Here is a 26,404-nt window from a genome sequence, read left to right on the forward strand (position 1 = left end):
CCTTTTGGGCACTAGATGCGGCTTGTGTTGTTTGCTGCCCTCCTGGTCGTCCTGGGTTTGCGGAAGTCAGTCTGTCGGCGTACAACTGGCTAGAGGAGGGGGAGGATGTCAATCTCCTCTCTAAAGTCTCCACAAGGGCCTGCTGGTATTCTTCCATTTTGACCTGTCTGGCTCTTTCTTCAAGCAGTTTTGGAACATTGTGTTTGTACCGTGGATCCAGAAGGGTATAAACCCAGTAATTGGTGTTGTCCAGAATGCGCACAATGCGTGGGTCGTGTTCAATGCAGTCCTAGGCCGAAGAGGTCATAGCCTAGGGTCACAAAACCTGTTTATTTGGGCAATTTCAATGGTGGCGAGTCTGACGTACATAAATCGCAGCAATGGCCGTTAGCAACGTCTGAATCTCACGAAATGTCTCATGCAGGTAGAAGACATATTGTTAGACTTGGGCTCCAAAGATGGGTTCCCTACATCTCTGCAAACCAGAGTTACAGGGATCCAAATTTGGTAAAATCACCCATAGGCTTTCATTGGGCCTCCTATTTACAGTTCCAAAATCTCACATCTTTTCAAAGGGCAATTACTCAGCAGTGGCAAATTTTCTAGCATTGTAGGGACCCTTAGGGGGAACATGACTGGTGAGTTTCGGGCCCCTAGGCCAAAGAGGTCATAGCCTAGGGTCACAAAAACCTGTTTATTTGGACTATTTCAATGGTAGTGATGGTGACGTACATAAATCGCAGCAATGGCCGTTAGCAAAGTCTGAATCTCACGAAATGTCTCATGCAGGTAGAAGACATATTGTTAGACTTGGATTCCAAAGATGGGGTCCCTACATCTCTGCAAACCAGAGTTACAGGGGTCCAAAATTGGTAAAATCCCCCATAGGATTTCATTGCCTCCCTATTTCACTTTCCAAAATCTCCCATCTTTTCAAAGGGCAATGGCTCAGCAGTACCAAATTTTCTAGCATTGTAGGGACCCTTAGGGGGAACATGACTGGTGAGTTTCGGGCCCCTAGGCCGAAGAGGTCATAGCCTAGGGTCACAAAAACCTGTTTATTTGGGCTATTTCAATGGTAGTGATGGTGGCGTACATAAATCTCAGCAATGGCCGTTAGCAAAGTCTGAATCTCACGAAATGTCTCATGCAGGTAGAAGACATATTGTTAGACTTGGATTCCAAAGATGGGGTCCCTACATCTCTGCAAACCAGTTACAGGGGTCCAAAATTGGTAAAATCCCCCATAGGATTTCATTGCCTCCCTATTTCACTTTCCAAAATCTCACATCTTTTCAAAGGGCAATGGCTCAGCAGTACCAAATTTTCTAGCATTGTAGGGACCCTTAGGGGGAACATGACTGGTGAGTTTCGGGCCCCTAGGCCGAAGAGGTCATAGCCTAGGGTCACAAAAACCTGTTTATTTGGGCTATTTCAATGGTAGTGATGGTGGCGTACATAAATCTCAGCAATGGCCGTTATCAAAGTCTGAATCTCACGAAATGTCTCATGCAGGTAGAAGACATATTGTTAGACTTGGATTCCAAAGATGGGGTCCCTACATCTCTGCAAACCAGAGTTACAGGGGTCCAAAATTGGTAAAATCCCCCATAGGATTTCATTGCCTCCCTATTTCACTTTCCAAAATCTCACATCTTTTCAAAGGGCAATGGCTCAGCAGTACCAAATTTTCTAGCATTGTAGGGACCCTTAGGGGAAACATGACTGGTGAGTTTCGGGCCCCTAGGCCGAAGAGGTCATAGCCTAGGGTCACAAAAACCTGTTTATTTAGGCTATTTCAATGGTAGTGATGGTGGCGTACATAAATCTCAGCCATGGCCGTTAGCAAAGTCTGAATTTCACGAAATGTCTCATGCAGGTAGAAGACATATTGTTAGACTTGGATTCCAAAGATGGGGTCCCTACATCTCTGCAAACCAGAGTTACAGGGGTCCAAAATTGGTAAAATCCCCCATAGGCTTTCATTGGGCCTCCTATTTACCGTTCCAAAATCTCACACCATTTCAAAGGGCAATGGCTCAGCAGTGGCAAAACTCACCAGTCATGATCCCCCTAAGGGGTGCAAAACAGACATTTCCCGCATTTAAAAGACAGTTTTCCCTTTGAAACTTTAAAATCGATTTTCTCAAAAACTATAAGCTCTTTTTGCTAAAAAAAATTTTCCTCTTGTACCCACTCCCAAGGTGCACATACCCTTTAAATTTGGGGTATGTAGCATATAAGGAGGCTTTACAAAGCACGAAAGTTCGGGTCCCCATTGACTTCCATTATGTTCGGAGTTCGGCCATGTTCGGCCCGAACCCGAACATCTAGATGTTCGCCCAACACTACACGTGACCCGTTCGGCCAATCACAGCGCTAGCCGAACGTTCGGGTAACGTTCGGCCATGCGCTCTTAGTTCGGCCATATGGCCGAACAGTTTGGCCGAACACCATCAGGTGTTCGGCCGAACCCGAACATCACCCGAACAGGGTGATGTTCTGCAGAACCCGAACAGTGGCGAACACTGTTCGCCCAACACTATTTGTGATCAATCGGACCATACCTATCCACATTAGTATCTCAGAATTTTTTTAACTTTTATACTACATAGCTAGTAAGAGAAAGTCTGAGTCTTAGTGTTGAGAGGAATATATAGCATACTACAAAAATAAATCCCAAAAGACCACACCACACAAAATGTCCAAAAAATATATCTTAATGAGCTTTTATTCATAGTATATGATTGCACAAGACTATAAAAACAAACAAGGAAAATGGCGTCTCACCACAACAAGGAAAATGGCGTCTATCATGCCCGGTATAAGCCGCCTATAGCGGCGAATCGCGAAGGCAGGTTGTCCAGGTGCACACGACCCTTCCTCCTCCTCCATTTTCCTTGTTGTGGTGAGTTCTTTGCACTTGGTTTCCTTCATTTTCTGGATGTGCACTTTGCATCTTTGCTGGATATCTCATTTATTGAGTCTGTACCTGTCACTGTACTCATCCTACATTTACTTATCATTTACCTTATACAATAATACAATACAATAACATTTGTAAAGCGCTTTTCTCCCATAGGACTCAAAGCGCATAGCTGTGTCTCAGATTAATACAGGGTTGCAGGCTGGGTTGTGTTACAGAGGAGATAGTCAGATGTTCATGAATGCCAGACTGAAAAGGTAGGTTTACAGTTTAGACTTAAATGCTTCCAGGGATGGGGCTGTCCTGATTGGGTGTGGCAGGGAGTTCCAAAGTGTAGGGGCAGCATGACAAAAGGCTCTGTCTCCAAAGGTTTTGAGGTGGACTCTGGGGGTGACCGAGGTGTTACGTCCTTTTGATCTAAGATTGTGGGGGGTGTGCTGTAGTTGCAACAAGTCCTTCAGGTATCCAGGGAAGGAAGGGTTCTGCTGATTTATTTATTAATTGTCATATATTTATTCATATATTTGTGTATCACCTGGAACCTTTGTTTTTAATTGTTTTTATAGTCTTGTGCAATCATATACTTTGAATAAAAGCTCATGAAGATATATTTTTTGGACATTTGGTGTGGTGCGGTCTTTTGGGATTTCTTTTTGTAGTATGCTATTTGTTTCAGTTTATATCCTGGTTCTGCACACACTGTTCCAATATTGCATTACCTATATGGGCTTGATTGATTTTTGTACTGGTGCTGCCCTCTTCCTTAGTTTTATCATTAGCTCTGAGAGGAAGGAATGTTCTAGAAAGGAAGTTTTTAGTGAGCTGGGAGCAGAGGAAAGGAGAGAGAAAGGAAAAAAGCCTGATGGAGATCTGAAGGGCTGTGCTGTCTGTTAGGTGAAATCTCTTTCGCCAGTGACATGTGACTGCATCCTAGCTGAACAGGAGTGTTTACAGGCCATTATACAGGATTCTGTTTCTCCCTGCCTCATCTGAAGGAACTGTAAGCAACCCGTGTTATGGCTACAGTAATCAGATGATAATGAATCCAGTTTATTGGTATGTCTTATCATCTGCCTGCATTGCAGCACTGCAGGTTCACAGAGGCAGCTTTGAGTGAGTGATAATAATCCAGCTTGTGTCATCTTCCAGCTGCTACTCCTTGAGGATTACAAATACTGTTTTATATATGAGCTTCAACTGCCAGCCTACTACTTAGATTAATACTGGCCAGTGTTAGGGCATGTTTCCACTACACGCAGATTGGATGCAGAATGGATGCAGAAAAACTGACTCCAATGAATGCCTATGGGAAAATCTGCATCAGAAAAATCGCGTTTAGTGGAAACAGGCCCATAGGCATTCATTGGAGTCAGTTTTTCTGCATCCAGTCTGCGTGTAGTGGAAACAGGCCCTTAGGGTAAATTAGCTTAAATGAGTTTGATTATAGTAGACTGTTTATACATGTGTCATTTAGAGCGCACTTAATAATCTACTTTGATTTTGGGATTTGACATCTCTGGATTTTCTGGTGCTTCTTTGGGCCAAACCCTTCCCAGAGGCTTTGGAGGTATCATTCTCTATTGCATTCCTTTGCAAACGACTGTTGGTATTCCATTGTTGCCATGACAGTGTGTTCAGATGCTATGACCTATCTGTTAGAACATATTGCTAGAAGGTAAATTGTTAATTTTGTCCTCGTTACTGGGTCTCTGGATCCAATAAAATTGCTTAGCATTAAACTGCTGGTTTATGTGTATAACTGGAGGTTGTAGGTGTCACCAGAGTTGGACAAGAGCAGGACCCATCTAACACCGCTACACCTACGGGTGCGGTTCTGTAGCAGTCACCTAGTGCTTGATTGGCCACTTCTATGTCTGCAAGGTACGTGATGAGTGGCCGGAAGGAGCTGTTGATGGCATGGATCTTGTTCTTCCCATTGATCTGCCTCTTCAAGATCTGTCTCACCCTTTGGCTAGAACAAGACAGACCAACATGAGCACAGCCTGGACTGACTTCAATAAAGCCTGCAACTCAATCAACAGATACATTGTTCTATAAGTTGAAAGGTGTTCCATGAACTGGACTTGTTCTAACATAGATCACCAGTTGGATTAAGATCAAGGGAGTTTGGATCTAAAAGGTGATGTGAAGTCCTCTTCTTCCAATGCTCCATGGTCCAACTCTGATAGCTTTCTTTTATGGCCCGCATTAAATGTATCAGCAAATTGTGTTACAGTAGCTCTTCTTTGAGATTGCACCAGGCGAGCTAGCAGTGGCATGTACATCTGAGTCTTAGCCTCCTATAACCTTGTCATCAGTTTACTGGTTGTCCTTCTTTAAAACACATTTAGTAGGTACTAACTAGTGGATGCTCCATAAGACTTCTGGTTTGAGATGCTGTGACCTACTTGTCTATCCAACACAATTGGTAACTTGTCAAAGTCACTCAGATCCTTACGCCTGCTGCACTTTCCTGCTTTCACCTTACTACCTTCCTTTCTAACATATCTAACATATCCCACCATTTGACAGATGCCATTGTAACAAGATAATCAATGTTATTCAATGTAGTGCACTTCACCTGTCAGTGGTTTTAATTTTTACACTGTGTATACATAGGGCATCATATTCAATCTTGACAGTGTAAAAGCACTTTTTAATGTACACATGAATGATGTCTCATCCTACAGACTTATTTAAGTGAATATTTAAAGACCAATGTGTAAGTCAAGGCAGATATTTTTTAAAAGCTATTGTGCAGAATCTCGTTTGTAATGTATATGGTAGTAAATTGACATCAATCAGCAATGTACAAAGTTTTATCATTCTTCCATTTTGTTCCATCCCACTTCTTCCCACTTCCTACTGTCTATAAAAGCCATGTGCACCTCTCATCACCCTGCCTGTACTGCAATAAGAAGTAATTTCTTACTACTCTAGTATTTTTTATTTTTAAGTAAACCAGAGACCTGCAAATGTAAAGATTTCTTACTTACCTGGGGCTTCCTCCAGCCCCATAAACACGGATGCACCCCTCACCGACCTCCCACAGTCCTCCGTTTAACAGCAATCATCCCCAGTAACTGGCTCACTCGCCGCAGTCTGGGTCTACTGCACATGCGCGGGGGGTTCGTGCATGCGCAGAAGACCCAGTCTGGACCCAACTGAGCCAGTTACCGGGGATAATTGCGGACGAAAGGCAGACCGCGGGAGGACGGCGAGGGATGCATCCATGCTTATGGGACTGGAGGAAGCCAGCTTGCATTGGTGACAAGAAGTTAAAAGTGCTTCGGAGGGCAGACTCCACAATGTCTGCTATCTCAACTGTGCATTGCGTGTCATAGCAGCTTGCAAATGTGTGTCATAACAGCTTATTCTAGGAAAAAATAGCTATTGTACTTTGAAGCTTGGGAAACTTATCTGCCCAACACCAAAGGAATTTGATCTCCACAGGGTTTAAAAATGCATTCCGATACCAACATTAAAAAAAAATCAAAAACGATAATATCTATTTTTATATTTTTCTGACACATTCCTTCTGATTATCTTAACATCATAAGCAAATTCAATTAAAACACCATGTTTGGGGGTTTTGGAATTAAGCTGGAAAGTTGGCACTCTGGAGTTCAATACATTTTGGCTGGAAAGCTGTAAGTCAAAATGTAATTTGAAATTTGACCCAGAAATTGAGAATTGAATCCAAAACCAGATTTCACCAATTTGGCCCATGATCTATAGTAACAGGGAACCTAAGTGACCTGACACAAAGGGGAGAAGCAGTTTTTTAAAATGTATCAGTCAATGTAAAAATTATTTAAAAGTTAAAGCAGGGAGTTTTGAATCAGTTTTGATACCATATATTAACTACCTTTTAAGGATACCCAAAGTGACATGTCACATGCTGAGATAGACATGTGTATGTACAGTGCCTAGCAGACAAATAACTATGCTGTGTTCCTTTTTTTCCTTTCTCTGCCTGAAAGAGTTAAAAGAGTTAAATATCAGGTATGTAAGTGGCTGACTCAGTCCTGACTCAGACAGGATGTGACTACAGTGTGACCCTCACTGATAAGAAATTCCAACTATAAGGCACTTTCCTAGCAGAAAATGGCTTCCGAGAGCAAGAAAGAGATAAAAAGGGGAATTTGTAATTTTTGTAATGTTAAAAATAATAATAATAATAATAATAATATTGGACACTCTTGTGGCAATTTTCCAAATGTTCAACACTTGACTTTGAAATACTTTTTCCTCTTACATTTTGATGGAAACAGTTTTTTACCTCAAATTTTATAAATATAGTCAAATTATTGGAGATTAGAGATGGCTTCTTTTTCTATGTAAGTTCTCAATGAGAATTCCTGGATTATGTTATCAAATTGATCAGGTGACTAATTTGTAAGTCTCTTGAAATGGCTCTTTATACATATATGGCACAGGAGAAGATGGCCAGTATTTTGGAGGCTAGGACTAATAAGTTTGATAAGATTTGGGACCCCTGGTGTCTTCATATTGGCCTGTCCTAAGATGGGTAGATAAATACTGGTTGGACCTGCTCTGGTGTTATTTCTATCCTTTTTTCTACTCTTTCTTTATTTTTATTTTCTCCTCTTCCTTCTCTTTTCTTCACATTCAATCCCTCTATGGCTGTCCCCTTCCTCTCACTTTCTTGTTGGCCAGGTTGGCCCCTCTTTTTATTGAACATGGTTGGAAACCTGGACTTTGAATGACACCCTGCTGTTTCTTGACGTTTATCTTACAAAAGATGCTTAATGTGAGAATAAAGAGGTTGTCACTTTCTCTGCAAATATGTGATACTGCAAACTGTTGTTATTGCTTAAAACTGAAAAACTTCACTAAACATTTTGAAGCAGAAATTACTCTTTATTTGATGTAAGTTAACCTCTTGAGGATGACAAGCTTACAACCCCCCAGTGGCCAGGTTATTGCCATCTGCAGCTTTAACAGTTTATTACTTGACCATACAACTTAGCAGGCAAATAAATCGTACCTCCTTTTCTGCCCACCAACAGAGCTTTGTGTTGGTGAGAGCTGATTGCTGCTACTGTGTAATTTTTTTTTTTATTTATCAAAATTAAAAAAAATTTTTTTACACTCCTTGCTATTTCAAGGAAAGGTGTTTCTCTCTAGTGTAAAAATAGCAGTCAGTCAAGTGCTATACATAGCCTACACAAATTGCATTGGATGGGTGTGCTGTCAACTGCTGCTTAAAGGTTCCCGAAAAAGGTTGGAGAAATGGGAGGGAGGGGGGGGGGGGGGGCAGGAAGCAGGCCTTTAGGGGGGCTGTCCTGATGGCCACTGCTCCCCCGTTCTCCACTGACATCCTTCTTTCTCACCTACAGGCCTCCACAGCTTCTTCTGGGTCGCTGGGAGTCGCTATCACTGGGCAGATGTCGGCCTGGCTGCTCGCGTCCTACAGCAGTCGGGAGCACTCTGTGCATGCACATGAGGTCAATCGTCACATCATGTGCATCCTCTGTAGGAAGCGTGCAGCTGGGCCAACGTCTGTGCAGTGATGGCGACTCCTGGAAAAAGCTGCGGGGGTCTTTAGGTAAGAAAGAGGGGTGACAGTGGAGAACGGGGGGATAGTTGGCCATCAGCACAGCTCGCCCTAACTGCCTGCTCCCCCGTTTCTCCAACCTTTTTCACCTTTGGCATTCTTTTAGTAGAACAGTGGCCTTAAACCAGTCTAGTTTTATGTGAGTTGATCCAGGAAAACAGTCGTGTGAGTTGATCCGCCGGATAGATCGTGTAAACTGCCTGTTATCAGTAGCTTGTCTAGTCGTTTGCCACGCGTACACGTGCCTGATTGTCATCCAACAGACCAAAATCAGATGACAATCAGGCGGTTTACTTGAGCATGTATGGGCCTTTAAACCTCATACTTATGCTAGAGCAAACTTGTCATACACAATTATTTGTTGTTGACTGAGCATGTAAAAAAAAAGTGCTGAGGAAGTTTGACCACTGAGTTAAACCGCTAGTAGAATATTGGCAATGCTGCCAATATTCTACTATTGGGCACTGGATAATTACAATAATAGAATATTGCTAATTTTACAGATATTCTTGCTTTAACTGCTTGCCGACTGTGTCATGCCGATGGGCGAGGTCGTGGGCCGGCAGCCCCAGGACCGGCTAATGCCGATCGGCGTAAAGTCCTTGGAGCTCGTTTTGCAAGAGATCGCGCGTGCGCGCTTCTCCGCTTGGTAGGTGGAGTTCCACTCCGCCTTCAGCCTCCCATCGGCAATCCCTGCTCGGAGACTGTTAGACAGAGAAAACACCGTCTAATATACCTGATGTGCCATCACCTCAAAAGAAGCCAGGCACTTTGCCCTGCGAAACGGTCATTAGGCCGTGCACCCTTTGGTGCCCACACCTGCCACCTCCCTACACCCAGGTACAGTCTTCCAGCACTTGCTACTTTTACTTGCAATACTACCATTTTGCATGTCAGTTCACTGCAAGATATTCATGCACATTGCTGCTTGCTGCATTGTTTCCACTTGATAAAAATAAACACTATAGTGCCAGACCTTTCATGTTCCCTCCAGTTGCTTTGCATAGACTTTGTCTTTCAGTCTTGAGCACATAGTGTACCTGGGTGTTCGTCCATTTTGCTCGCTACACACAGCATAACCCGAGTGCCTGCCAGCTCTCCCATCAACCTTAAGGCAGCGCTGTACTGGGAACAACTGTGTGATACGGCTGTCCCCCTGGGGGACACAGAAGCAATCGGTGGTGATAGGCTGGCGGGGGGAGAGAGGGCGGTACTGGGACAAAAAAAAAGGCAAATTTATTAGAAAAATAAAAATATTTGTAACAAAAAAAAAATAAACATTAGGGGAGTGATCAGACCCCACCTACAGAGAGAGCTCTGTTGGTGGGGAGAAAAGGTGGGGGGAATCACTTGTGTGCTGTGTTTTGTGGCCCTGTAGCGATGCCTTAAGGCTGCAGTGGCCTATTTTACAAAAAATGGCCTGGTCTTTAGGGGGGGTTTAACACTGTGGTCCTCAAGAGGTTAACTAATCTTTCTCTCACACTAACCCTCCCTTTATCTACTAGTAGCACTAACCTACCGCTGTCTAAGCCTAACATTAAGCCCCCCTTACCTACTCCTCAGATTAACCTGGTAACTTACCCCTGGCACCACAGGGGAATTGCTAGGCTTCTAAGAGATCTAGAGCACTTTTGGGCACTCCAGCTGGAAAATGGGCGTGGCACCGGAATGAGAGTGTGGTAAATGGTCATGGGTGAAGCCAAATTTACATGATCTTAACAGTGATCTAAGTAGGCCTGCCCAGCAAAATGTTGGATGAAGCCCCCTCTCCAGTAATACAACAACAAAAAACTAAAGCAAAAATGCAGCATATCACATAAATAGCCAGTGTCACTTAACCATAACTAGACAGAATTACCTGGCTTTTGTGCTGGCTGGTCTGGCTTTCTGCTGGGCAAGCTGGCCTGCTGTAGGGTTATCTGCCAGTCCCCCCATAGCATTCCCTGGCCTTCTAGTGGACCCCCTCCCATGCTCCCTTGGGCCTCTCATTGAGGCACCACAACTCCCAGCAAGCTTCCACAGAAGAACAACAGCTCCCAGCATGCCCCCATGAAGGCATCACAGCACCCAGCATGGCACTACAGCACCCAGTATGCCCACAGAGACGCACTACAGCACCCAGCATACCCCTGATTGATGCACCACAGCTCCCAGCATGCCCAGCATTGAGGCACCACAGCTGACTCTCCCTGGGGGACATCCAGGGCACTCCAGAATAGATCCGGGGCACGTGCCACTGATCTTTGGGGCTAGTAACGCCCCTGTCTATGATGCAATCTCCGCTGCTTTTGGTCCTTCCATTGCCCTAGCACTTCAGCTACACTTGTCGTCTCCCATGCCCAAACTGTTCACGAGGCGCCCACATTTCCGGCATCAATCTGGCACACTGTAGTTTCACATACCCCACCCTCCAGAAGCCTTTTATTTGTAAGTTGCCTCATCGTTTGCTGGTCCATTCCTCTCTATGAACAGCGCATTCCGCTGGGCTATAGCCAGACTGCGTGTCTGTACAGACCTCGTTCCCCACAGGGTTGCCCTAACAAGCATGATTCTTATGGGTGACACTAATTGTGTATGTGTATGCACCTTTAAGTTTGACTTCAGTAACAGCATGCTTGTTGTAGTTACATAACTCAGATACAACTGAAGCCAAAGGACCAGCATGACGGTCAAATATTTACATGTTTTCAAAGAGTGAAGATGGTAGCCTACACACTCTTCATGGTCTTCCTTAATTCAAACAACAATTCTAACTGGTTGCTCTGGGCAGTGTCTCCATTGCATGCATGAAAAAGGGGCATGAGGAAAAAAGGGCGCAGGGTTTTGTTAATAAAAATATTGTTAATATTAATTTAGTTAATAAAAATATTGTTAATATCTACCGGTAGTCTTTGTTTTTTTAAAGTGTAGTTGGTGTATATTATCATATTAATATTGCCTAATGAAAATTGTTAAGAACGATAATAAAACAGTAGAAAATGTTGCCAATATATTACTACAGCTTAACCTAACCCTAATCTCACACAGAACCCTCCACTACTGATGCCTAAGTCCCCTGGTGCTGCCTAATCCTAAATCCTCCCCAGGTAGTGCCTAACCCTAACACCCCCCCCCCCCCCTTGGTAGTGCCTAACCCTAAGACCTCCCCTGGTGGGGCCTAAACCTAAGACACCCCCCCGGTGGTGCCTAAACCTAACCCCCCAGGTGGTGCCTAACCCTAAGACTCCCCCGGTGGTGCCCAACCCTAAGGCCTCTCCTGGTGGTGCCTAAACCTAAGAACCCCACTGGTGGCGCCTAAACCTAAGACCCCCACTGGAGGTGCCTAACCCTAAGACCCCCACTGCTGGTACCTAAACCTAAGACCCCCACTGGTGGTGCCTAAACCTAACTCCCCTGGTGTTGCCTAACCATAAGAGCCCCACTGGTGGTGCCCAGGGGCGTTGCTAGGATCCTAAGAGATCTGGGGCACTTCTGGACACTCCAGCCAAAAAGGGGGTGTGGCCACAGACCAGACTGTGAGTGTGGTCCAGCAAAATGTTAGATAAACCTCCCCTCTGCATTAATATAAAAAAGATGCAAGCTTGGGCATGCTGGGTGTTGTGTGGAGCCATGCTGGGAGCTGTGGTGACTCTATGGGAGTGGGGTATGGGGTGTGGTGACATGCTGAAAGCTGTGGAGCCTTCATAGGGAGCATGCATCTTTGTGTGAGTCCTCACTGTTCCTCCCCTGAGCCCCTCCTTCCCAGCATGGTAGCACAGCAGGAGGAGCTACTCATCTCCTCCATCTACTCTCCAAGTCTGGAGAGATCCTCTGTAGCTGTCAATTCTCCCCTAGCATCCGAGAATCAGAAGCTAGGAGCTCTAGCGTCTGATTAATTCTCAGACACTAGGGGGAGAAGTCAGGAAGATATGTCTGCAGAATACAGAGACCAAGCAGCCGGAAATGAGTACTGCTGCCCGCTGCCTGACTCTGCCTGGGGGACATTTGGGGAACCCCAGAATAGATCCGGGGCACATGCCACTGATCTTTGGGGCTAGCAACGCCCCTGGTGGTGCCTTACCCAAAGACCCCACCTGGTGGTGCCTAACCCTAAGACCCCTACAATTTCGATTCCACCCTTGGTGGAGGGTTGCTAACCTTTTTTCCTGTCTACAAAGAGTGACTTCTTAATCCTGAGTGGGGTCAGGACAATCTCCCCACCTGCCTTTACAGTGGTTACCTGCTGGTGACCCTGACTTGTGAGTATCTAGCAATACGAATTTATTGCCACCTTATCCAGTATGTATTACACTATTGGGGCTCTTGGTGTTCCCTGTTTTTATCTAAACCTTTGACTACCATGGTGGTGCCTAACACTAACCATCCAACCCCCAGCACAAACACCCTTCCTGACACTTAACCCTAACAACCCCCCCCCCCCCCACACACACACACACACATACACAAACACCCTTACAAACGTAACATTTGTACATATAAATGATAAAACATTTGACAACCTACATTTGTACATACAAACAAAAAATTGTATGACAAAAACTAATATGTTGCAAGTTTCAAAATGATAACATATTTAAAAAAAAAATTAATGAAATGTCCTAATGTTCAAAATTATATTTCGCGGGCATCCAAGTATCCGTTTTGGGCACAGAATTATTGATACTTGCATTAGCGCCTATGGGGGGCCCAAATCATCCATTAGCCACGGGCACCCAAATTTCCTGCTACCTCTTCATTGGTCTTTGCACATGATTATATAAACTGTAACTGTAAGGAAAATTGATAAATCCGTATGATTAATAGTTTTCGCCCCAAGGTCAAATTTAATGGAAAAAATTGCACAAAGCAGCTTTATTTGTGATGAAAAAGTCAAGTATCACATTTGACCTTGTCTGAATAGCCCCGTATGTCTGAAAGCTTGATAAGATACATAAGTGGAAAAAGGAGAAGAAAAAAACTTTTTCATGCTGCCAAGACCACCAAATGTCCCAGCAGGAGCCATCTCAGCCCACACAATAACTTGTAGAGCGGCGGTATTTGAGTATTAATTTGGAAGCATTGTCTACATTAGCTTAACACATTAAGTAGCTTACCTATATGAAGAGTGAATGGGGAAGAAGTGCAGCAGCCGACAAAGCCTCCTGACCCAGCTTGTCACCCAGTGACCTGTGAGAAGGAAATAATGAACTGTGAGTAGCTGTCATCCTAACTGCTTCTGACAGTTTGGCTATGGGCACATCTGTGTTACATTCATGGAGAGGCCTTTGTTTTTTTCCCACTAGTGACTCTGCAGACCGCTGTGGGGTTTTCTCGCTGCCCTGCTCCTATATGCGCCCTCCCTTCCTCATGTGGAGAGCAGCTGCCACCGATGAGAATGACATTTATTTTAATGATTTATTTGGCATTTATTATTTCATTAAAAATAGATACGTGAAAATGACTATCTATCTGTCTATCTATCTATCTATCTATCTATCTATCTATCTATCTATCTATCTATCTATCTATCTATCTATCTAGGTATATGCTGGAAAAACCATGTTCAGTGAAATAACTTTGAATTTCAGAGTGGGCTTGCACTGCAGTTTGGAACCACTTGCATCAAGTGTATGTCCTCTTTCACTAAAAAACAATTACTTAAAGGATACCCGAGGCGAACATAAATAATATTTTTTCCCTCTTTGTCCTCCTGGCCCTCTTCCTCAAGCTGTTGTTCGCACACTACTGTGCATGCGCTGAACCCGTTGATGCATCTCCTTGATTACGCTCCCGTTGCCGAGAGTGTTCTGCTCATGCATAGCTACATACTCAATATAGTGCGCATGCACAGAGCGCTCCTGGCTACAGGAGCTCGATCAAGGAGGCGCGCTGCGGTGCCAGCGCATGCACAGTAGTGTGTAATTTGGCCAACTTGGCTACTGTATCAGGCCGTACAGCCGATTGAGGAAGAGGATCGGGGGAACAGAAAGGGACCTACAAGCCTTTGGGGGCTGGAAGAAGCCCCAGGTAAGTAAAAGAACACTATTTTTGTTCACCTTGGGAATCTTTAACAAATTATATTTCAGGTATACGTCTTTCACATACCTTACTCCAGGGTGTCCAGTCACTGCTCTGACCCTCTCCCAGGGCTGGGATGACACATAGGCAGAAGAGGCCTCAGCCTCTGAGCGGCAGGTCATCAGGTCAGGATGGGGCACTTTCAAAGGCATTTCAATCCACAGGCAGTCCATAAAAAAAAGTTGTTGTTTTTTCCACTGTCCTGAGAGACACAGCTAAGGGAGCGAAGATAAAAAGCTCTTTGCACAGTTGTTCTAAAGACTGCACCTGATAAGGAGTCATACATAGTTTAGATTAGTAAGATTGGTAGACAGTTCCTAGCACACCAGTAAGGGCGCTCAGCTGATCTGCAAGTTTGTTTGTTTTTTTAACACTTCTTCACTGACTTCTGTCAGTGATGTCATCCAGCTGCTCCCCCTGGAAGCCGCCCAGTCACGCATGGCTGGCTGCTGGAGAATGGAATTCTAACGGGGAAGGCGAAAGGTATGTGTGGTGTGTGTGTATGTGAAACAGAGCAGCCCTGCGCCCCTTCTTCCATCCTGAACCTGTGCTCTGGAAGTCAGGGAGACAGGCTGTAAAGGCTTCTGTACTTCCCCCTACCCCCTCCACTCCTAGTACTGATAAGGGCCTGGACTTACAGAAATGACACTGCAGTGTCCTAATGCTGCCATGCTAGAGTAAAGGCATCCATACATCTAGCGATGATGGGCAGATTTCACCAAGAGACAAATCTCTCTCTAATCCAATCTGATTAGAGAGAGTGGCAAAGTGTGGGTGTCTGTGCACCCTCTGGAGAAAAAACACAGGAGACAGGGACGGGAGCCCAATAGTGTAATATGTCAAACCAATAGTGGATATAAGAAATGGAAAAAAACTACTCACAAAGGTGGGTTGCAGTGGGGCAACCGACCACAGGAAGCAGGTGGAGACAACCAACCCGAATCCACTCGTGGTGACCCTTAGGGATCTGGATGCGGTCGCTCTCCTTGGAAAAAGAAGGGAGACAGATTCCTACCGTGGTAACCCACGTGTGTTCTGTCCCAACCCCTCAGACCATAAGTTATGGGGGTATGTAATGCACGAATTGGTTGAAAGAGGCGCCCTGGTGGTTTATAAAAGCACTTAAAAGCAGTTTAAAATTGACAAAATATATTGAGGTGGCTTACCTCAAATAACGAAAATCTTTGATGAAACAAAGGATTTTATTAATAGCACAGGCAACGCGTTTCACGGGTCTGAGCCCGCTTCCTCAGGCCAAATAACAGTGCCTACATAGCAGAGAGAGACTCCTTAATATACCAACATCTTAGTGCAGAGAAGATACAATTTTTTTAGACATTAATTTTCTTCTACTTGGTAAACTTATTTGTGGACATGCAGTGTAATACATACATACATATACATATACGTATATACCATATAACCAACAGCACCTGGGGATTTAGGGTCTTGCTACACAGGTATAATTTGCTGTAGGGCCTAATTTTTACTTACCACAGGACCATCTTGGCTGTTTACTTTGCAAAGTACTGCTCTGGAATGTACTATTAACCATACAAGCAGCCCATTGGTGATCCCTGCTAGGGCCAGGTAAGGGCATAATTACAGTGGAGCAGTCCCGGTGACCACAGGGGACCAAGAGCTGGAAGGGGGCTCCAAATACTACTTAACTCCCTCTGATAAAGGGGTCCATACTTCAAATCAGGTATTTTTGTGGCTACACTTGGATGGGTGTGACAATTATGATGTCCACACTTGTTTTATGACCCTTACAAGGTGGGCTCCCAGGATGTAGGCGCCACCAGAGATAGGCAAGCTGAATGGTGTGAACATTGGGGGGCATCAAAGTTTTGCTGGGGGCCCACATGATTTGTAGTTATGCCACTGGGTCCAGGACAGGCTAGGCTGCTCTGTCAGTCCAGTTAGGAACATATGAGGCACCAACAGGACCGGATTTACCATAAGGCACTATAGGCACGTGCCTACAGGTGCCTGATGATGGAAAGGCATCTCACTCCCCTAATTGAGTGCCTCCCTCCTTCCCGTCCCAGGTGGAGCATAAATGAGAGCATACTCACCCAGTTCTCAGCATTCCACTGACAAGATCTCCCTTCAGTTGTGGGCACCTCTAGCTACTTAATACCTGGGGGCACCTGTAGTTACTTAGTATTAGGTAGCCAGAGGTACACTCAGTATTAGGGGACACCTGTGGCTACCTACCCCGGGCATGGGAAGTAAGGGACAGAGGGGCCAGGTTCATGGAGGGCAAAGTATCGGGTGCCAGACCATCTGTGCCTATAGGCTTCTGTGATGTATATACGGGCCTGGACACCGATTTTGGAGTCTGAAGTGATTCTTTTAACCACTCCCAGAAGTTGCTTAGCTGGTGGGTGGATGGATAGCCAAATTGTAAGGTGTATTTAGCTCTTATGGAGACAGATCTTAAACACGTACGCGAGAAATCACCGCTTGGAGACTTGGGTGCAGGATACAGCCGATATATGGCTTATCCTGCTGCTGCACAAGTCCCGGCGTTATTAACCACCATGGCGTTCTATTAAGATCGCCAGGGCGGCTGCGGGAGGTTTTTTTTTTTAATAAAAAAAAAACGATTTCATGCAGCCAACTGAAAGTTGGTTGCATGAAAGCCCACTAGAAGGCGCTCCCGACGCATTCCTCTGATTGCCTCCGGCAATCAGAAGTAACAAGGAAGGCTGCAATGAGCAGCCTTCCTTGTTTGGCTTTCCTCGTTGCCATGGCGACGAGCGGAGTGACGTCATGGACGTCCTGACGTCATGGACGTCCTGACGTCAGCCGCCTCCGATCCAGCCCTTAGCGCTGGCCGGAACTATTTGTTCCGGCTGCGCAGGGCTCGGGCGGCTGGGGGGACCCTCTTTTGCCGCTGCACGCGGCGGATCGCCGCAGAGCGGCGGCGATCAGGTAGCACACGCGGCTGGCAAAGTGCCGGCTGCGTGTGCTCCTCTTTATTTCATCAAAATCGGCCCAGCAGGGCCTGAGCGGCAGCCATCGGCAGTGATGGACGAGCTGAGCTTGTCCATACCGCTAAGATGGTTAATTACTATTCCCCCTCCAGGTCCACTTTGGTATCTCAGCCTTGGGTGTGGGAGGACCTTGTCCCGGCTCTGCATAAATGCAAAGGATTGGAGTCAGGTTAACAATTCATTGGGTATTAGAAATACTCTCTATAGTAACAACAATCAGAGTTTAGATATACAGCGTTAAGATACTTACCTGGACACTTTCTATGTTGATAGACAAGTTTTTATAGGGTAAGAAGCGGTTTATTATATTTTTCCAATTGTCCATTGTGGGGAAAATCTGTGACAACCAAAGAAAAGCTATACATTGTTTGGCAGCAAACAAAGTCTCAGTAATACGTGGTTTATCACATTTAGGCGTATCTTTGTCTAAAATATTGAAAATAAAGATTTTAATGTCCAGGAGGACAGGAGACCCGATGACATCATGCAAAAAAAAGCAATAACCTATTTCCAAAAGGCTTCGGAAAAATAACCTTATTTAACACAGCACAACACTTTTTCCATTTTTGTTTAATTTTTAATAAATATGCCACCTTGTTTATTTTCTAGTCTTTCCAGTGTTGGATATGTGTCGTCACACATGCTGTTACAAAGACAGAATAGCTGATTAATGAATGTTATTGCATTTGGACAGATGATAAATGGGATGAGCACGCTGACATGATGTTTACTGGCATGAATAGGGATTATCTTCTACTGAAATGTGGGATTAGATAGCTTTCAATTCAAATGATCTCAAGAAATGTAGTCATCTTCTGGCACAAAAGTAGCCTGAGAATGATTAAATAACATGCCTTATCTTCTGTGAATGAAACCTCACCCACAGACAGCGGCTTGGCCAATATTGTTCATGTAACAGCAGGGGACATTTGCTGCTGAGGTGGCATTTCTAGGAACAAGACATCTAGGTGGACAGTAATTATTGTTTGGACCTTATCCCTGTGTTTTCATGGGTTCCCTCTGGGCAATCTGTCTCCCTCCCACATCTCACAGATATACTAGTCCCTCAGACTATGAGAGGTCCAGGGCCTTAGGTTTTACAATGTCCTGAGAAAAACCTGGCTTAGATGGCATTCAATCCCCCCTAGCCGCCTTTCCCAGGATTTCAACCCCCACACTGGGTCATTAAACAAAAACAACAAATCAGTGGCAAATAAGCACTTGGGGGCATATTCACTAAATAGAGGTAAAATTGGGATGCTTAGTAAGTGCACAGCATTCTCGCCGTTACTTACGCCAATTGCGTAGCATGTGTTAAACTAGAAATATGCAGATTACTTAGAGAACATGGACTGTTCTCTTAGAGGTCGTGCACGGGCAGCTCTGTGCTACTGCGCATGCACGTCCGTGCTCATAACAGAGGAGGAGCGTAGCCCCAACCTCAAGGGGAGCCGCGCCCAGCGATCGGGGACATAGGAGCACTGAGGGAAGCCTCAGTAGGATCCTGAGGCTTCCCTCTCTTCAGGAAAATATCTTATTTAGATCCAGAGCCTTGGCTTGAATTTGCAGTTGCAGAAGACTTTTCTAAGCAAGTGCCTGCAATGAGCCACCTTCAGTGTGAGGTATTCCATTACTCATAGTGGAGGGATATTCCATGTTGTTTGGAGGTGGTGAAAGTGCTGTAAAGGAAATGGGAGGCTGGCACCCTTTTGTTTTTTAAAAAAAATTGCTATCGCTAGCCTTTGTTGCTATGCAGGAGAGCAAAGCTGATGGAGTGGCACAGAGCGGGTGGGGTGAGTGGGGGGAAAATGTCCCTTGGATATCGCTTGGCTGAGATGTTTTGCCTGGGTGAGCGCTGGCTGAGGCACTGAGTGGACGCTGTTTTGATGCTATATTCTCAGCATGGGTGACTCTATCCTGGCCGCCTTGCCCAAGAACCATTTAGTGTGGGCACTATGGTGAAAAATTGTAAAAATTAAAATATGTGCTAACATAAATAAATATGAAGTATGTTTATTCCAGAGTAAAATGAGCCATAAATTACTTTTCTCCTATATTGCTGTCACTTACAGTAGGTAGTAGAAATCTGACAGAAGCGACAGGTTTTGGGCTAGTCCATCTCTTCATAGAGGATTCTCAGCAAGGCTTTTATTCTTTAGAAAGATATTCCCTAAAAAGGATTTAAACTATGATGCTGGCCATCATCCCTGCTTGCTGCACAGTTTTTTGGCAGTTGGACAGAGCAACTGCCATTCACTAAGTGCTTTTGAAAATAAAAAAATCCCTGAGAATCCCCCATGAAGAGATGGACTAGTCCAAAACCTGTCTCTTCTGTCAGATTTCTACTACCTACTGTAAGTGACAGCAACATAGGAGAAAAGTAATTTATGGCTCATTTTACTCTGGAAAAATCGTACTTCTTATTTGTATATGTTTGCACAGATTTAAATTTTACAGTTTTTTGCCATAGTGCCCCTTTAAAGGATACCAGTTGTCAAATAAGTAACAGAAAGGGGGGGGGGGGGCAGGCACGTACTCTTACCTAGGGATGCTCATTCGGATTCCGCGGAAATGCAATTTCAGAAATTCCGATCAGAAATTGCATTTCCGCATCAGAATGCGGAAATCGGTAATGCAAGTGCCGTAGGCGGATTTCTGCCGGAAATCGAGGAAATTTACGATTACCGAGGAAATTTACCGATTACCGATTCCGCTTTCCGCTACCAATTTCCGCATTCCAAGGCGGAATTTCCGCCGGAAATCGCGGAAATTCCGCCCGACTTTAACATTGATTTTCTCAAAAACTATAAGGTCTTTTTGAAAACTTTTTTTGCATCTTGTTCACAAGATTCGGTTTAATAAACCCTGAAAATTTGGTGTTTCTAGGACTTAAGGGGGCTTTGCTATTAACCGCTAAAGTCGGCGGATTTTTACTGTAATGTAAAATGCAGAAAATCTGCATCTGCCTATTTTCTGCATTTTACATTACAGTAAAAATCCGCAGATTTTAGCGGTTAATAGCAAAGCCCCCGTAAGTCCTAGAAACATTAGATACAAACATAGAAATTTTTAGGGTTTATTAAACCGAATCTTCTGAACAAGATGCAAAAAAAAGTTTTCAAAAAGACCTTATAGTTTTTGATAAAATCAATGTTAAAGTCGGGCGGAATTTCCGCGATTTCCGGCGGAAATTCCGCCTTGGAATGCGGAAATTGGTAGCGGAAAGCGGAATCGGTAATCGGTACATGACGGAATGCGGATTTACCGCGGAATCGGTAATTGGCATTCCGACCATCCCTACACCTGGTCTGATGCCTGTCATGACCTGACCTGCCTGATGCCGTTCTCCTCTCTGCCCCCTGCATTTTGCCTAAAAGTCACCCCGGGACCAGTAGGGCTTTACTGCACAGGCAATACCCGGGCTGCTCGCATCCAACAGCGCAAATCAGTGCCCGGGAATGCTCTGCGCATCCGTATGACATCACTGCGCCTGATGTAATGACGTCATACGCATGCACAGAGCGCTTCATTTTACTTAAGAAAATTAGGAGTGCCATGTAAGTATCTTAAAACACAGCTGTAAGCTCAGGTCCTCTTGGCCCAGCAAATGAGTCTGTATAAATATACAATGTATAAGCAATTATGATATAGTAAACTTCTGATATAGTAAAATACTTTTCCTGGTCTATTGGAATTTACTATAAAGGGATTCTACTGTATATTGCATTATCAATTAGAGCCTTATTTTAGCACATTGTACCATTATGCCATATGAGAATTTCATTCTGATACGGCATGCAGTGCAATGACTAGCATTATATGATTATTCTGTGAACATGGCGTTGTACTTCATATTAAAGGTGGCAAAACTATACTACGCACAGTCATCTCAGGCAGTAGGTGCTAATCAGGTTTCTATAAATCAGATGAATTAACACCTGTGAGGTCTATGCACACGTGATATCTATGCACAGTGTATCATGTTAATGACTGTAGAGAAATGGGATTGTAGGAATGTTACGCCCCTAGTGTAGATAAGCAGTTTTTGCACTGATTGACATCAAAATACTTGGTGCAGTGGTCAGTCGGGGACAATATCTGGGTTCCTGTCAGCGTCCTCCTCCCCATCATTTGGAGGACAGCCTCCTGGCAGTGATGTAAAGTCATGTGGCCACTGGAATAACAGAGTCAACATGTATCTTATCCCCATGCTGTAACCTCACTTCCTGGAGTCTGACAGCCCGTGGCACTCATTTCTGTCAATGATTAGTAGAATGAATTATGTTATTGGGGTGATCATGTGACCTCACAACACTGCTGTTGGCTGGGTAGTGTCTGAAACTTGGACGTCTGTAGAAGAGGATGCCAATGGATCACTGCACCGTATATTCTGATTTAAAAAAGTCCAGCAAATATGAAAAACATACTTTGGCAGGTCCCCATAACCTATGGCAAACCAATGTAGCAGGAATAAACCAGATCCATGCCTATATTTATTGACTACTGACATGGGCGTAACAATAGACCCTGCAAGGGATGCAGGGAGGCCCAGAATCCACAGGGGGCCCTGTCCTGAGAGACTGACAACTAAAGGCAAGAAGAGAAGAAACTTTCTGCTCTCTGCGCAATTGTTCTAATGACTGTATCTGCTCTGCCACTGATAAGGAATCATACAAAGTTTTGCAGACAAAGATTTGCAGACAGTTCCTATTCCGTGTTCAGCAGGCTCTTGTGTACAGCTCTGCTCTACCCCCAGCCTTTCTACCCCTCCCCATGTGCTGTGAACTGTAGTGATGCTTGAGGAGTCTGGGCACAGAGAGAAAAAACGTTATATTCTATGCACAATTGTGAAAGTTAGAGTGTGTGTGTGTGTTTTTTTTTTTTTTTTTTTGGGGGGGGGTAGGGGGGGGGGGGGCACTCAAATTTTCGCATGGGGGCCCAGGGATTTCTAGTTACGCTCCTGACTTCTGATTTAATCCCATGACTGCAGTGATCACAGTTCCTCTGCTCATCATTCCGAGAATGCCATCTATGGGGAGGGACTGTGTGCAGCCAGCAAGTAGTGCTGCAGCTGCCTCAGGCACAATTATAGTTACGCTCTGCTCTCCGAGTGGAGTTGCGTGTGTAGCAGAATTCAGAAAGAAGCATGTGATCCATTTAAGCAAGTAATAGATCTAAAATGCTCTGATTTGCTGGTCACAATCATGTGTCACCTCAGGATGTGATCACAGTAAATGAGAGCCCCACAGTTTGAACTCATGAGCATGCTAGCCGATGTATATTAAAGCGCACAATAAATATATTAAAAGTATCTGGCAGGCTAGATCCTCTACTCATCTCTGCTAGAAGATGCTAGAAGAAGTGTGTAAGTTGCTTCCCCAGCACAAAGCAGATTATCCAAACCTCATCTTCTCCCCCTGCTGAGGGAGATATTCTTTTTTTTACCAGGTCTACAGTCCCATCATCTTCATGCCCCCCCCCCCCCCCCCCACACACACACACACACACACACACACACACACTGAGTGACGCACACTGAGCAGAGGCAGACAGATCTTCTGTTGAGCTATAGATGCAGTGCTGGTCACTAAGCGTTAATCTCTCAGCAACACAGAGAAGGGGTGGGCAGGGTCAGCTCTAGGAATACAGGAAAAGAGTGTCTGGCACCCTTTCCCAGCTCCTGCCTTCTTACTTTACTGATCATGGATTGGGGAGGAGTTTGCATAGCTGTCTAATAAAATTGCACTGCCAGCTCAACAGGAAATTGCGTTACAGAACCCAGACAGCCAGATGCATTCAATATATTTATTGCAAACAGTGCAGACGTGCAATGCTGCAAACTTAATTCATTGCTAATTTATGCAAATGTACCAATATTTTTATGCATACATTTAAAAAACAAATTAACTTTACTAAGCATATTACTAGACCAGTCTGTGAAACAGAGCTTTAAAGCAAACCTAAAGTGAAAATAAACTTATGAGATAATTAATTGTGTGTGTAGTACAGCTAAGAAATAGAACATCAACAGCAAAGAAAATATTCTCATATTATTTTCCATTACAGGAATAGTTAAAAAAAACCTTTTGTTATACATACACTACACATAACATACATAGACATAGGACTATGGTAGGGATTAGATTGTGAGCCCCTCAGAGGAACAGTTAAGAGACAAGTTAATATACAGTGGTGTGAAAAACTATTTGCCCCCTTCCTGATTTCTTATTCTTTTGCATGTTTGTCACACTTAAAGTGGATCCGTGGTGAACTTTTACTCATTGCTTAATTGTGTTCCTTTCCTATTGTTTATAGGGCATTCCTCAAGCCAAATACTTTTTTGTTTTTGTTTTAATACTCTAATTCCCTATAAACTAAATACACCACGCCCACAGGTTTTCAGAGAGCCTTGGCAGTAGCAAGGGCTCATGGGAGCTCAGTCTGGGCAGGAGGAGGAGGAGGTGTTACTAGCCATTGATTTCAGAGGCAGAGGGGAGGAGGGGGAATTCATTTTTTTTTTCACAGGCTGATGACTCAAGATACAGATAAGCCTGCCTCTGTGTAATGTTTACAAACAACATGGCTGCTGTCATTGTATCACAGTAAGAAATAATCATTTTCTATTAAAGCTGTTTGCAGCTAGATTTGCTGTGTAAACTATCTAAACTTAAGATAAGTTATATAGACAAGTTACTTGTTATAGTTAGTTTTTCATCTCGGATCCGCTTTAAATGTTTCTGCTCATCAAAAACCGTTAACTATTAGTCAAATATAACATAAGTGAACACAAAATGCAGTTTTAAAGGGTGGTTTTTATTATTTAGTGAGAAAAAAAACTCCAAATCTACACGGCCCTGTGTGAAAAAGTGATTGCCCCCCTTGTTAAAAAATAACTTAACTGTGGTTTATCACACCCGAGTTCAATTTCTGTAGTCACCCCCAGGCCTGATTACTGCCACACCTGTGTCAATCAAGAAATCACTTAAATAGGAGCTATCTGACACAGAGAAGTAGACCAAAAGCACCTCAAAAGCTAGACATCATGCCAAGATCCAAAGAAATTCAGGAACAAATGAGAACAAAAGTACTGTAATTGAGATCTATCAGTCTGGAAAAGGTTATAAAGCCATTTCTAAAGCTTTGGGACTCCAGCGAACCACAGTGAGAGCCATTTATCCACAAATGGTAAAAACATGGAACAGTCATGAACCTTCCCAGGAGTGGCCGGCTGACCAATATTACCCCAAGAGCGCAGAGAAAACTCATCCGAGAGGCCACAAAAGACCCCAGGACAACATCTAAAGAACTGCAGGCCTCACTTGCCTCAATTAAGGTCAGTGTTCACGACTCCACCATAAGAAAGAGACTGGGCAAAAACGGCCTGCATGGCAGATATCCAAGGCGCAAACCACTTTTAAGCAAAAAGAACATTAAGGCTCGTCTCAATTTTGCTAAAAAACATCTCAATGATTGCCAAGACTTTTGGGAAAATACCTTATGGACCAACGAGACAAAAGTTGAACTTTTTGGAAGGTGCGTGTCCCGTTACATCTGGCGTAGAAGTAACACAGCATTTCAGCAAAAGAACATCATACCAACAGTAAAATATGGTGGTGGTAGTGTGATGGTCTGGGGTTGTTTTGCTGCTTCAGGACCTGGAAGGCTTGCTGTGATAGATGGAACCATGAATTCTACTGTCTACCAAAAAATCCTGAAGGAGTATGTCCGGCCATCTGTTCTTCAACTCAAGCTGAAGCGATCTTGGGTGCTGCAGCAGGACAATGACCCCAAACACACCAGCAAATCCCCCTCTGAATGGCTGAAGAAAAACAAAATGAAGACTTTGGAGTGGCCTAGTCAAAGTCCTGACCTGAATCCTATTGAGATGTTGTGGCATGACCTTAAAAAGGCGGTTCATGCTAGAAAACCCTCAAATAAAGCTGAATTACAACAATTCTGCAAAGATGAGAGGGCCAAAATTCCTGCAGAGCGCTGTAAAAGACTCGTTGCAAGTTATCGCAAACGCTTGATTGCAGTTATTGCTGCTAAGGGTGGCCCAACCAGTTATTAGGTTCAGGGGGCAATTTCTTTTCACACAGCTCCATGCAGGTTTTGAGTTTTTTTTCTTACTAAATAATAAAAACCATCCTTTAAAACTGCATTTTGTGTTCAATTATGTTATCTTTGACTAATAGTTAATGGTTTTTGATGAGCAGAAACATTTAAGTGTGACAAACATGCAAAAGAATAAGAAATCAGGAAGGGGGCAAATAGTTTTTCACACCACTGTACTATGTACAGCGCTGTGGAAGATGTTGGTGCTATATAAATACTAAATAATAATTAAAAAAAAAATAACTTTGTTATCTATGCAAAAGTGCTTCTGTGAGCTATTTGACTCACTGGGTCCAATACAGCCTTGTTTTCTGAAGAACTTAAACAGCAAAGAAACGGTTAGAGACAGCTTGCGATAAGGTTTTACTGCAGGAAATTTCAAGGGGTCATTATTTCTGCTTTGGTTTATAGTTAAAAAGACAGAGTGTGGGTTTAAAACTGCAACTGTGACAGAATGTTGCAATAATATATATATATATATATATATATATATATATATATATATATATATATATATATATAAAAGCTATATAACTGAAAATAAAAATATGAGACTTTGCTGCTGATGTTCTTTTTCCTAACTGTACTACACATACAATTCATTATATCAAGTTTTTTTTTCGCTTCAGGTTTGCTTTAAGCCAAGCTCTATCGGGCAGGGGGGAAATTAAGTGTGACCAATCAGAAGCTCTCCTTAGTTACTGAAAAAAGCCTTGTTTTCCC

At 43.9% G+C, this 26,404-nt stretch overlaps 1 protein-coding gene and 1 long non-coding RNA gene across 8 annotated transcripts in view; one reads left to right on the forward strand and one right to left on the reverse strand.

The window, feature by feature from the left end:
• The window catches only part of LOC137538369 (uncharacterized), an 83,358-nt gene extending 68,457 nt beyond the window's left edge, over positions 1-14,901 (reverse strand). For both annotated transcript variants that reach the window (XR_011024772.1, XR_011024771.1), the window contains exons 1-2: positions 14,592-14,901; positions 13,601-13,673 (exon numbers count right to left, since the gene is read on the reverse strand). This is a non-coding gene — a long non-coding RNA (uncharacterized lncRNA). The remainder of the gene's footprint in view (positions 1-13,600; positions 13,674-14,591) is intronic.
• Positions 1-26,404, forward strand: part of DCDC1 (doublecortin domain containing 1) — a 751,262-nt gene that overhangs the window by 561,071 nt on the left and 163,787 nt on the right. The gene's annotated exons all lie outside the window — the stretch shown is intronic.

The sequence above is a fragment of the Hyperolius riggenbachi genome, chromosome 11 (genome assembly GCF_040937935.1).
Source record: "Hyperolius riggenbachi isolate aHypRig1 chromosome 11, aHypRig1.pri, whole genome shotgun sequence".
Taxonomy (NCBI): Eukaryota; Metazoa; Chordata; class Amphibia; order Anura; family Hyperoliidae; genus Hyperolius; species Hyperolius riggenbachi.